Source organism: Anser anser, assembly GCF_964211835.1.
Source record: "Anser anser genome assembly, chromosome: 5".
NCBI lineage: Eukaryota > Metazoa > Chordata > Aves > Anseriformes > Anatidae > Anser > Anser anser.
In genome coordinates this window covers 25,167-36,376 of record NC_139725.1, presented here as the reverse complement: position 1 = coordinate 36,376, position 11,210 = coordinate 25,167, and the positions used below count along the sequence as shown (strand labels likewise).

General features: G+C 43.5%; 1 pseudogene across 1 annotated transcript; it reads left to right on the top strand.

The window, feature by feature from the left end:
• Positions 1 to 1,808: 1,808 nt before the first annotated feature.
• LOC310899774 (zinc finger CCCH domain-containing protein 11A-like) lies at positions 1,809 to 10,709 on the top strand (annotated as a pseudogene). Its single transcript has 14 exons — positions 1,809 to 1,862; positions 2,088 to 2,207; positions 2,990 to 3,113; positions 3,558 to 3,761; positions 4,287 to 4,406; positions 4,915 to 4,995; positions 5,412 to 5,522; positions 6,261 to 6,323; positions 6,582 to 6,677; positions 6,888 to 6,953; positions 7,467 to 7,853; positions 8,969 to 9,138; positions 9,555 to 9,616; positions 10,394 to 10,709. The product of its transcript is annotated as a zinc finger CCCH domain-containing protein 11A-like (transcript).
• The last annotated feature ends 501 nt before the right edge of the window (positions 10,710 to 11,210 follow it).

Sequence of the window (11,210 nt, the reverse complement as noted above, 5' to 3'; positions counted from 1 at the left end):
CCTTGAGTACTGTGTTCAGTTTTGGGCCCCTCGCTACAGGAAGGACATGGACGTGCTCGAGCGAGTCCAGAGAAGGGCGACCAAGCTGGTGAGGGGTCTGGAGAACAAGTCTTACGAGGAGCGGCTGAGGGAGCTGGGCTTGTTCAGCCTGGAGAAGAGGAGGCTCAGGGGCGACCTTATCGCTCTCTACAGTTACCTTAAAGGAGGCTGTAAAGAGGTGGGGGTTGGTCTGTTCTCCTACGTGCCTGGTGACAGGACGAGGGGGAATGGGCGAAAGTTGCGACAGGGGAGTTTTAGGTTGGATGTTAGGAAGTACTTCTTTACCGAAAGGGTTATTAAGCATTGGAACGGGCTGCCCAGGGAGGTGGTGGAGTCACCATCCCTGGAGGTCTTTAAAAGACGTTTAGATGTAGAGCTTAGCGATATGGTTTAGTGGAGTACTTAGTGTTAGGTCGGAGGTTGGACTCGATGATCTTGAGGTCTCTTCCAACCTAGAAATCCGTGATACTGTGTGATACATATGTATGCATATTTGTGTGCTGGCCCCCAGATCACTCATGGTATAAAGCATTGGCCTCGAAGGCATACTCATCAAAATATTTGGTAGATCCTCCATTTTTTTCTAGTTCCCTCAAAATGAGAGAGTTTTTACGCGCTCTCTGTGTCAAAAAGGCAAAACTTCTGATTTCCACTGTCGCTCTCGCTAACTTTCTATCACTCACTCCTCGTGTGTGTGTCTAAACACATATGTGTGTATGCGTATGCACATTTGTGTATTTCTGTGCACTGGTGTGTTTTTTGCTGTACAGGTAATAAAGACGGGGAAAGGTTTTAGTGTTTTCTTAATAGGTGAAGAAATCTTGAAGACCAGAGATTGGAACATACTGAATTTTGAATTAAAAAAAAAAAAAAAAGTCAAATTTTCTGGCTGTGGAAGATGGAGCCTCATTTTTGCAGCCACTTTGAATCACGAGTTCATCTCTAAATGCACTGGGTTTTTTTGTTTTTGTTTTGTTTTGTGGTGTTTTTTTTTTTGGTTTTTATTTTTTGAAGAGCTAACTAACCCTGGCTGTCTCCAGTCTGAGAGAGTGTTCAGATGGACTTGCTTCCTCCATTAGTTATAAGCTGTTTAAAAGCACATCCTATGTTTGAATTGTGGATGAGAGGCTCCCTTGGCAAAGTGAGGAGGCAAATTCTTCGTACCCCTTTATCATTAATTCACGGATTCAGTGTTGGTTCGGCCTCCAGGAGAAGTTAACTGGAAGTCTTTGAAGATCGATAACTTTGCTGAGGTTGTCCAGGTAGGTGAACTCGAAGACCCACAGTGACTGGAACGTGCTATTTAATGCGTCATACTGCGTTCTGTAGAAGTTACTCGTAGCCATAGTTGATCATTGCCTTGCATGTATGATCAGGTGGTTTTTGAAGAAGTGACTCCCTTTTCAGGCTTCCGGATGTGCTCCAAGGCATATTATTGAGGACGTGGAAGAGAACACTTGCTGACAAAGCTCCTGGCAGCTTTACAGAACTTTAGTTTAATATTGTGTTAGTTCCCGTAACAGCTGATTTCAAGGCATTGCTCTCCTCAAGAGACTAATTTGATGAACAGAAGAAAGCTGGAAAAATGCTTGTTACTCATTATTTTTCACTTGTTGGTACTTTGTTTAGGGTTACTTTTAAAAAGAAGATTTCACTGATCACAAGCCAGTGGAAGACTTTCAGCCCAAGCAAGGGTGAAGACAGCTCTCTCCAAGAGCAGAGGAAGTCCCTGTGGAGAGAACCCGAGCTTGTTATCAGAACTTGTCGGCATGTCTAAACAAGGAGACGATTGCTACTTCTATTTCTATTCTACCTGTACCAAGGTATGGCTGGGTTTCTTTTGCTTTGCTTTGCTTTGTTTTTTTGTTGTTTTTTTTTTTTTTCTTTTTTTTTCAGGAAGGGGTAGAGTAGGAGGAGGAGGCACACTGGTCTTTGGTTAACGTGATAACCAGATAGATTCTGAATTCAATCGTAGCAACCTGAGGCAGTAGCATGGACGTTTTTGAGGCTGTACTATATTTTCCTTGTTGGTTTCCTTTTGGTTACAGGGAGACAACTGTTCCTTCCGCCACTGTGAAGCTGCTCTGGGGAACGAGACAGTCTGCACGCTGTGGCAGGAGGGTCGTTGTTTCAGGAATGTCTGCCGATTCAGACACATGGAAATCGATGTGAGTGCCTAAAGATGTGTTCTCAAAATAAATCAACAAAAGCATTTTTCAGTGCTGTAGGTGTGCTGATTGTGCTTTTGCAGGACAGAGTCCTTTGCTTTGGAATTACACTGGTTTCTGTTAGCAGGGGAGGGGGTGGGAGGAAGGAGAGGGAAATAAAATCAATGCCTTAGGTATGTCTTAGCAAGATTTTCTTTTATTAGACGCCGACAGTATTTTCTCAACAGATGCAGAATAACCGCTAACTAGACTGCTAAAAGCTGCTGGAGCAGGGGGGTAATAAACAGGCTGTACTAGCCTCCTGAGAGCAGGCTTGATAATGATCTATCAGGTCTCTTGTGTCCCGGAGTCCTTCAGATAATGCTGTTCTAGCTGCCTGGGCTAGGAAGCAGTGGGGAAAGTTAAAGGTGCAGAAGAACGAAGTCTCCGAGAAGTAGTTCTGGATAGAGTTAACGTAGGCAATTTAAGATGTTCTTTTTCCCTCTGAATAATCCTAGTATAATCCTGGGTGTATTAGTTTAACCCACCCTAAACTGATGTCTGAGAGTGCCTGTCTTCTCAAACTGAATGATGACAAGGCTAAACGTGCATAGTGGTTACAGCTTCTGCAAACTTTGTGAATATGCCCGGAAATACTATACTTCCGTGATAAACTGACCTTTGGAATGATGTTTCAGCACTGTATTGTGACAGCCCTATCGCTGTCGTGACCTGGAACTGTGCATCTCTTTGCAAACCTTAGGTGCATGTTATCACGAGCTTGTCTTTCTTTCTGTCTTCAGAAAAAGCGCGCTGAGATTCCCTGCTACTGGGAGAAGCAGCCAGTAGGCTGTCAGAAAGCCAACTGTGCTTTTCATCACGCAAAGGGACGTTACATCGATGGCGTCTTCTTACCACCAAGCAAGAGTGAGTTTAGGTCCTTTTTCTTTAAGTATTGAAGAATTAATTTTGCATATTACTTAGTGGGTGCCAATAGTGTAGGAGACATCAGGTAACCGTTCATTTGTGAGTGCAGGAAAAGGTCTGCAGTCCTAGGTGGTCAGCTAAACCGAGTGTACTGCTGCTGTACTGCTGGTATTTGTTTTCTGCTTTCATGCTCAGCTTCTCTCTGCTTTGTGTGATATTTGCCTTGCAGTTTGCTTTCTGTTGTTTCGTCTTCTGCTGGGTGGCAGGGAGATGTGTTGTTGTTTGAAGGCAAGTCATTGTTCACGGTGTAAACAGTGGCGGGATGGGCAAAAGGAGATGCTGCATTCATTGCCTGTGCAGGTTATCTGCCTTAGCTACCATCTTCGTGCATTGTGGTCAAAGTTTTAAACTGCCATATTACTGATGATCCTCCTCTTCCTCTAGCTACACTGCCAAGTCCGCCTGAGTCCGCGGACGATGATTTGAAAGTGGCTCAGATGTCACTGCAGCAAAACAAACTTTCTGTCCAGTCCAATCCCTCTCCATAGCTAAGGCGGGTGATGAAAGTGGAAAACTCGGAAAATGTCCCAAGCCCTACACACCCTCCAGTTGTAATCAATGCTGCAGATGATGATGAAGATGATGATGGTGAGCATGGTTTGGTTCCTGGAAGGAATTTGTGCTGTAAATGATTGTGTAAGTCTTTGGTTCTTGGAAGGAATTTGTGCTGTAAATGAATGTATAAATCACAGATGACCTGAGGTCTGACTAGCGATAGGGCAGGCAGTCCGCTCAGGTCACTGGTGGCTTTGTCTGGCAGTCAGTGGACAGAACCTGAAATGTTGGAGGAAAGCTTAGAACCACTCTTGGCTTTAGCTGGTCTGTTGTGTAAAGCTCTATGTGAAACTAGGAAGGAAATTCCTTTTTTTTTGTCTGAAGAGTAATATGTCGTGTAGTAGTTAAAGCTGCAGAGAGAATCTAGAGTCCTAGATGTTTTGTCCTAGGGTAGTCTACTTACGAGTTCATCAGGTCAGTGTAGCTGTATTAAAAAAAAAAAAAAACAAAAAAAACCCAACTTTTTTATAGGAACCATGGACTGAAGTGTCATTGCATGAGCTACATAATCACGAACAATCTGGCCTATGCATAACTGAATAGATTTTTCCCCTTCAGACCAGCTTTCTGCGGAAGGAGAAGAAACTAAAACTCCCGTCCAGCAACCAGCTGAGGAAGGCCAAAATGGATTACGGATGATTTCCACTCGGAAAGCCAGTGCTACTACTGCTAAACAAGGTATTCCAGCACCTGTAGTAGGATAAATCGGCAGGATAACTTGACAATTAACTCAAAAGCAATGTGGCATAAAAACACAACAGAATGTAGGGGTGCTGAATGGACTCGGTTATTTCCATGATCTCATTTCTCCCTGATACCATCATGTGCCCATTGGGTCAGAAAGTTGAACTGCTTTTCTTTCCTTTTGGAGAACAAAACAGGGTCACAGCATGGAGTTTAAATGGCTGCACGTGCAGCCTGGCAACCACTGTTGAAAGCCATATCTAACGATAGAGGGATCTAATATCACGTAAATGGATTAAAATTAAAACTACAGTTTTTACCCTGAAGGGTGAAAGGAGGGGCAAAATGCCATTGATTCTATGGTTGTTTCACTTGTGAGGAGTGTTGACAGGCTTTATTCTAAATACTTCTGAAAGTTCCTGAGCACTAAGAAGCCTGAGGATCTGTGGTCCTCAGTGAGTGCCTCTAAGCCTTAGTCTCATTAACTGTTTTCTGTTTTCAGAGGACGGTCTGAATTTTGGAATAAAAACACTTGAAGAAATCAAATTGCAGAAAATGAAGGAAAAAACTAAGAGACACGGTGGTGAGTTAATATTCCCTGCTTCCTTACCCGGTTCACCTTCATCCTGTGTGATGATTTTTCTTTCAAAAAAAACCTCTTCCAGTAATACCGGGTAGCTGGCTATGCTTTGGTGAATCCAACTATTTTGCCAAAGAAGTGAAATTTGATTGGCTTCAGAATGGCAGGTGATGGTGGCTGGGAGCTGCTTGAGGGATAGACTTCCATGTTTAGCTGGGGGCATCGAGCAACCTGATTCTCAGCCAGCTGGTATTCTAGATGGGAATTCCAAGGGCAACCAGAGGCAAACTAGTCACCTCTCTTATTTGCATGCTCTGGTCACTGTATGTTTGACAGTAATGAATAATTAAAGTTTTTTGTTCTTCGTGATAGTTTTTTCTGTTTGGTAAACTTCCTTATGTTTTGCTTGCTCTGAGCAGAAGGTCCTTCAAGATCTTCTCTTCCTCCCGTCGATTCTATGATTTTTCCTGCTCCGGAAAAGGAAAATGTCCGGACAGTGGTGAGAACTGTGACACTGTCTACAGAGGAAGGTAATAATTCATGCTTTTGTTTTGATTTCATTACTCCTAAACTGGAAGGTTAAGCAAGAAGGAAGGCAATTCACCCCTGTTAGCCTCCTGGTGCTGCCGCCTTCTGTTCAAAACATGCTTTTATGCTGAAAGTCCCTGGTTGTACTGGAAAGCTTTGGTGCTCAGGTTAAGTGCAGTAGCAGGAGAAAGAAAAAAATGTGTCAGTATGCAAATAGGGGGATAACTGAAAAACAGGAGAGTAACGAGAAGAAAGAGCTCTAGAGGACAGTGCTATGTAAGAAGCAATTTCTGAAGCTTTAAAGAGGCTGACAGTGGCACGTGTGGACAGTAGTGCGATAGGAGTCTGTGTATAAATTATATTGTTTAGAGTTGTGCAAATTCCTTTGAAAGGGAAAGAAGTGAAGAAGTACTTCTACCCATAGACATTCACCTTAGAAAGGAATATTTCTCAGCATTTGTACCTAATAATATTCTGCTTGCTTATGCAGCTCTGTTCTGCACAAAGTATAGCTGTCAAGCAGACTCAGATTCATTCTCGACTACATTCAGCTGGAATTTGAGGCAAACACTGAGACTATGGATACTTTTTCTAAGTTAATTATAGTTGAAATATGAGTTTGTGTGGTTTAGCTGTCAAAACAGTGCCTTGCTGGGTTTTTTTTGGACATGGGCTAACAGTATACTATTTCTATTGGCTACTGGTTTCTATGAAATAGAAAAATTTTACTTTTGTTTTAGGGGAGGAACCTGTGGTTCGACTAGATCTTGCTGAGAAACAAGGAAAACGGAAAGCCTCCGTGGGTAAGAACTTTTTATGAGCTGTTATTTAGGTGCCGCCTTCTCTATATGACTGCATTGAAGAGTATTTTTGACGTATGAGAGGAAAATGCATTGCAGTGGAGATCTGTGTTGACTGCAGAAATGGCAAAAAAACCATTTAGCAGCTGAAAGGCAATTTTATGAAAATATGCTTGAAAAATAGAAGCTTGTGGTTGACTGTTCTCAAATCTTCCTGCAAAGAAATGTTCTTAAAATATTCCTTGTTTTCTCTGTCTGAAGCTGATGTAAGCGCCCTTCCGGTGAAGCGCAGCCTTGCTGAAAGGCTGGGGAAGAAGGTGGAGGTTCCGGGAAATGCTGACAAAGCACCAAAGAGAGGTACAGCTACTAAACAGGCATCTGGATGTGATTCACGGGTTTTGTAGTTAGGCTTTCTGTTTGTCCTTTTCCTGCGATGTTTCTTTTTGCATGTTGGCTGAGGTCTTAATCACCGGGATTCAAAGTTACCTTTCCTGCCTTGTTTTTGAATGTGAACACAAAGTTGACGTTTATGCAGCCTCCCTAATTTGGTCTTTTTCTGTTTTGCAGTTCAAGTTCCCAAGTCTGTGAAGGAGAGGCTAGGATTACCTTCTCAACGGACTAGTACTGCGAAAGGTAACAACTGGCTATTAAATATACTTTCTCCTTCTTCCTTTCCGTGAACTTAGACCGTTTTCATACAGCCCTAAAAAGGAATTCAAATGAAAACAAAGAACTGATTCCTCTTGCTCGAGTGCTGAAGCTCTTCTGACAGCCACTATCAGAAATCTGGCTCTAGGTGTGTGTTTATTTTCCGCTTGTGCCTTGTCAAGGTTTTAAGCTGCTTCTGTGAACCATCATATACAATTAGAATAGAGCCACTGCCGGGAGCAGGAATTTGAAATGCAGTCTGAAAAAGTAATCAAGTAAACTAGCATTTCTGTGTAGCAACTCTCTCTGGATAGGGCTGGTCTTCAAAATACAACAAGTGGCTCAGAGGAGGAGGAGAATGTTAGGCTATTGTCCTAAGATGCGTTATTGGGAACGCTCAGGCTTAGTTTTCCTTAGTACTGTGACAAATTTTGGAGACTTAAACTATTGTTGGACTCTCTTTAAATGTTGGCGCTTCTCATTTCTTGATGATGACAGGGAAGGCTGCTAAGCCAAAGGGAGAGGTCCATGTGAAAACACTGGAGGAAATCCGTCGTGAGAGAGCTCTTCAGAGACGAGAATGTCAAGCCAAAGCCCAGGCTGAATGGCATGGTAAAACCAAAGATCCCAGCGCAGGGGCAAAAATTGAGGGTGAGCCCAAGAAGCAGAGCGTGCTCACTCTTTCCGGGCCCAGCAAAGTGCAGTCGAAGGAGCCGGCAGGTAAAGCCAAGCCAGAAGGAGAAGTGCGTGTTAAAACCCTGGAAGAAATAAAGCGCGAGAAAGCTCTGCGGATGCAGCAGAGTGGAGAAAATGTGCCAGCTCCCCCAGCACAACCTGGACCTGCCCCAGCCGGGCAGAAATCGTTATGGAACACAAAGCTATCAGGTAATAAGATGCTTTAATACCTGCCCCGGTGAGGTGCTTCCCATATTGAGCAAGTTCCGTTTGCTCAGGATCTGCTTTGCTTTTTCCTTCAATGCAGAGGATAAAAGAGTTTAAGGCTGCAAAGTTCAAAGGCAAAGAAGGGCCAGAACATGCAACCATGTCTGTTTTCGTTAATTACGTGATGGTATTCTGTATTTCCCACTAGAAAATTAACACATTGAGGGGCTTTTTAGTCTAATTTTGGTATTCTGTTTTTTTCTGCCATCTGTTTATGGTATGAAGTCCTCCCTGCGTTGAGTTCAAGTTCACCTTCCTCTTTGGCATGTGTTGCTTAACTTGACACGTGTATGTGTTTGTAAAGCATGCTTCAGCGTCTTAATGTGGGGGGCCAGTTTCTGTCAAAAATGACAGAGGATCAAAGGCCTCGTTGTTAAGATTATATCAACTTTGTAAAATGAGATTGTGTGAGGGAGATAAGGAGGGCTTAAAGGCTGCATGCACTGCACATTGTAGCCTTTCTCTCTGTCTCATGGGACACGAGGAAATAAACACACAAAGAAAACAAGTACCCAGCTTTCTTTCGTTTCTTCTCCTGCCAGCCAGATGTTAGGTCAGGAATGGGAGACTAGAATATGACTCTACAAATTTGGATTTTGTAGAACAACTTAATAGATTTTGTGGGACATCACTGCAGGGGAGAGGAAGCTGGTACAACAGTTGCATACACTCTCTTGTCTTACTATACCTGCTGCTTTTCCTTTCCTAGAGGGAGCAAGACTTTAAATACAAAAGCTGTCAACATTTGTGAATCTTACTAGACTTCATACAACGTCTTAGAGTATTGCTTGCACTTGGGATCGCTCTGTGTCTGAGTTTCCCTCGTCCTGGATTATGATTTACTGTAGCTATTCAGTTCCTTTGTTCCTTTGTATGGATTGTTGGTAGACGGAGTTTACTATGTGGAAGATATTGCTGAGAATCCAGGCAATGGCAGTGTAATTCTGCTGGCCAAATACAGTTAACTGTGTAGACGGGCCGTGGAAATGAGGAAGAGAACGTGGATTTTTCATGAGGCAGAGCAAGACTGTATCAGTTCTCTCTTCCTTTTACTCTAGCCAACTTTAACATGTTTGCGAAGCCTTGGGATGGGAAAGTCGCTTCCCCCAAGAAGAAGGCACTGAAACGTAAGGCACCTGGCAGTTTTCCCTCTGCTGTAGCAGCTGTGAAGCCACGGACTGCCTCTGACGCTGACACAATGGGACCTCCAGCCAAAAAAGCAGCTATGGTAAGGACAGGGGCTAATGCAGAAATGGATCCCTTGTAAAATTTACACCCTCCTCTAGGAGAAAAGATGGAAAACTCAAAAGTTCTACAGGCTTTCTGTTTCCTTTTAAATCCAGTAGCTGCCTACAGAATTCTTGTAGTACCCTTCCATATTTATTAGATTAATGGCACTATTTACTTAGTCCTCTGTGATTCTGTGATTTCTCTGGTGTGGAGGATTTTGTCCATTAATGCTGTGTTCTTAAAAGACACAAGATCATTAGTAACCTCCAAGTGAATATTAACTTTCTTCAGGAGCACCTTGGTTTTGTATTTTGGCTAAGGCTCCGCAATGCCAGAGGAGAAGCAGCATGGAGGAAAAAGCTAGTAAGGAATCTTTTACCCATGAGTCCTAAATGCTGTTTTGCTGCTTTCTAGGCTGTTCCAGCCACGCTGGAGCACGTCCCAGCCACCAGACTTGAAGAAAATCCCCAAAACAGGTGATGACCACAACTTGTTCTTTTTCTCAATCGGTGTATATCCCCAGTGAAACATAAGTTCTGTCACACGTGGGGAAAAAAGGAGGGTTCTGAGATAATTAAAGCCCAAATCCATCAGAGGAATAAGTCACGTGAAATGACTTTCTAGCAGCTAGCAGGAATGCTTAATTAGACTTACTTTCTTTAAATGCTGCAAGTCGGTACAGCTTTCCAGTGACTTCTTGCTCTGTCTGAATACCTAAATGAGGATGAGGTGAAGTTCTCCTACTTCCTCGTGAGGTGATAAATGATGAGTAGTGTCCTCTGCCTTTTGGTCCTCAAGAATGCCACCCGAACAAACATACAAGGTGACAAGAGTGCAGGGAGAGCAGAGGGAAGTGATGGCTGCAGATCAGCTTCCTGTAGTGGGGAGCAAACTCTGCTGAGTGTGCCGTGGGAAAAATGACTAACTTAGCAAACAGATATTTGCAGATGGAGACTTCTTAACATTTTTACAGGAAAATTAAGCAAGGTGGCAAAGTGCCTCTTGCTACAACAATTGAACCATCTTTGCTAGACTCCAGGTGCTCTGGCTTCACAGAGAAACCCCCAAACTGAAAAATGTACCTGCTAATATATTGGGCTCTAAATGTCGCCCTGGGTTAATTGAATAACAATCCCTGGGTAAGATTGAAGTGCAGGAGGGGTTGGCTACGGTTTTAAGAGCCGGTTTGCAGAAAAGGGATTTCCCGTTAAGAAATGGCATATACTGATTTTTCTCTTCCTTGCTCTGCCAAGACCTGAAGCACATCTTGGAAGCCAGGCAGAATCTGTGGAGCCAATGGAGTTCTCAAGCTCGACTTCAGCTTCTTCCCAGCTAGAAGAAGCAAGGACACGCCGGCTGAGTTCCACAGGCAACGCGCCCGTATCTGTAGACGAGGATTTAGAGACGCTACTTTGGGAACTCTCAGACGGCATACTGGAAGCCGAGCTCGACTTGGACCCAGGGAAGGATGAGGATGACCTCCTCCTTGAGCTTTCCAAGATGATTGATGGTTGAACTGCATAGTCCTATGGTATATTAAAAAAAAAAAAAAAAAAAAAAAAAAAACAACTCTTCTTCTTGTTGGATACCCCGAGGTGATCCTTTTTCTAACTGAGGCTTTGCAATGAGACTTAAAGCACAGTTGGAACTGGTAGAAATTGGCAGGATCTGCACTCAGTTGTCCTAAGTTTCCCTGCTGGTCAGAGTTAAGGTCTTGTGCATGGTTCCGTAACTATAGGTGGCTACCTTTGATATCAAGAGGACAAAGCACTTGTTTCTTTTGGCACAGAAAGATGTCCATCGGCACGCTGTGGTGGCTGTGAATTGACGTAGTGATGGAGCGATGCTCTGAAGGCTTAAACGGAAAGCTTCTTCCTTCCGCCCCCCCTTGGCACAGCTCGATGTTGGGCACATTGTGAAGCCTGGGTGTTCTGATTTCTCGGACAGTTGATACCCAAATCCCGGAGTTACTATGTCAACTCTTGACTTTTATTTGTGTATGCCATTGTTTTGACTGTAATCTTTTCAGATGATGAAGCTGTAGGGGCGGGAGGGAGCAGAATAATTATT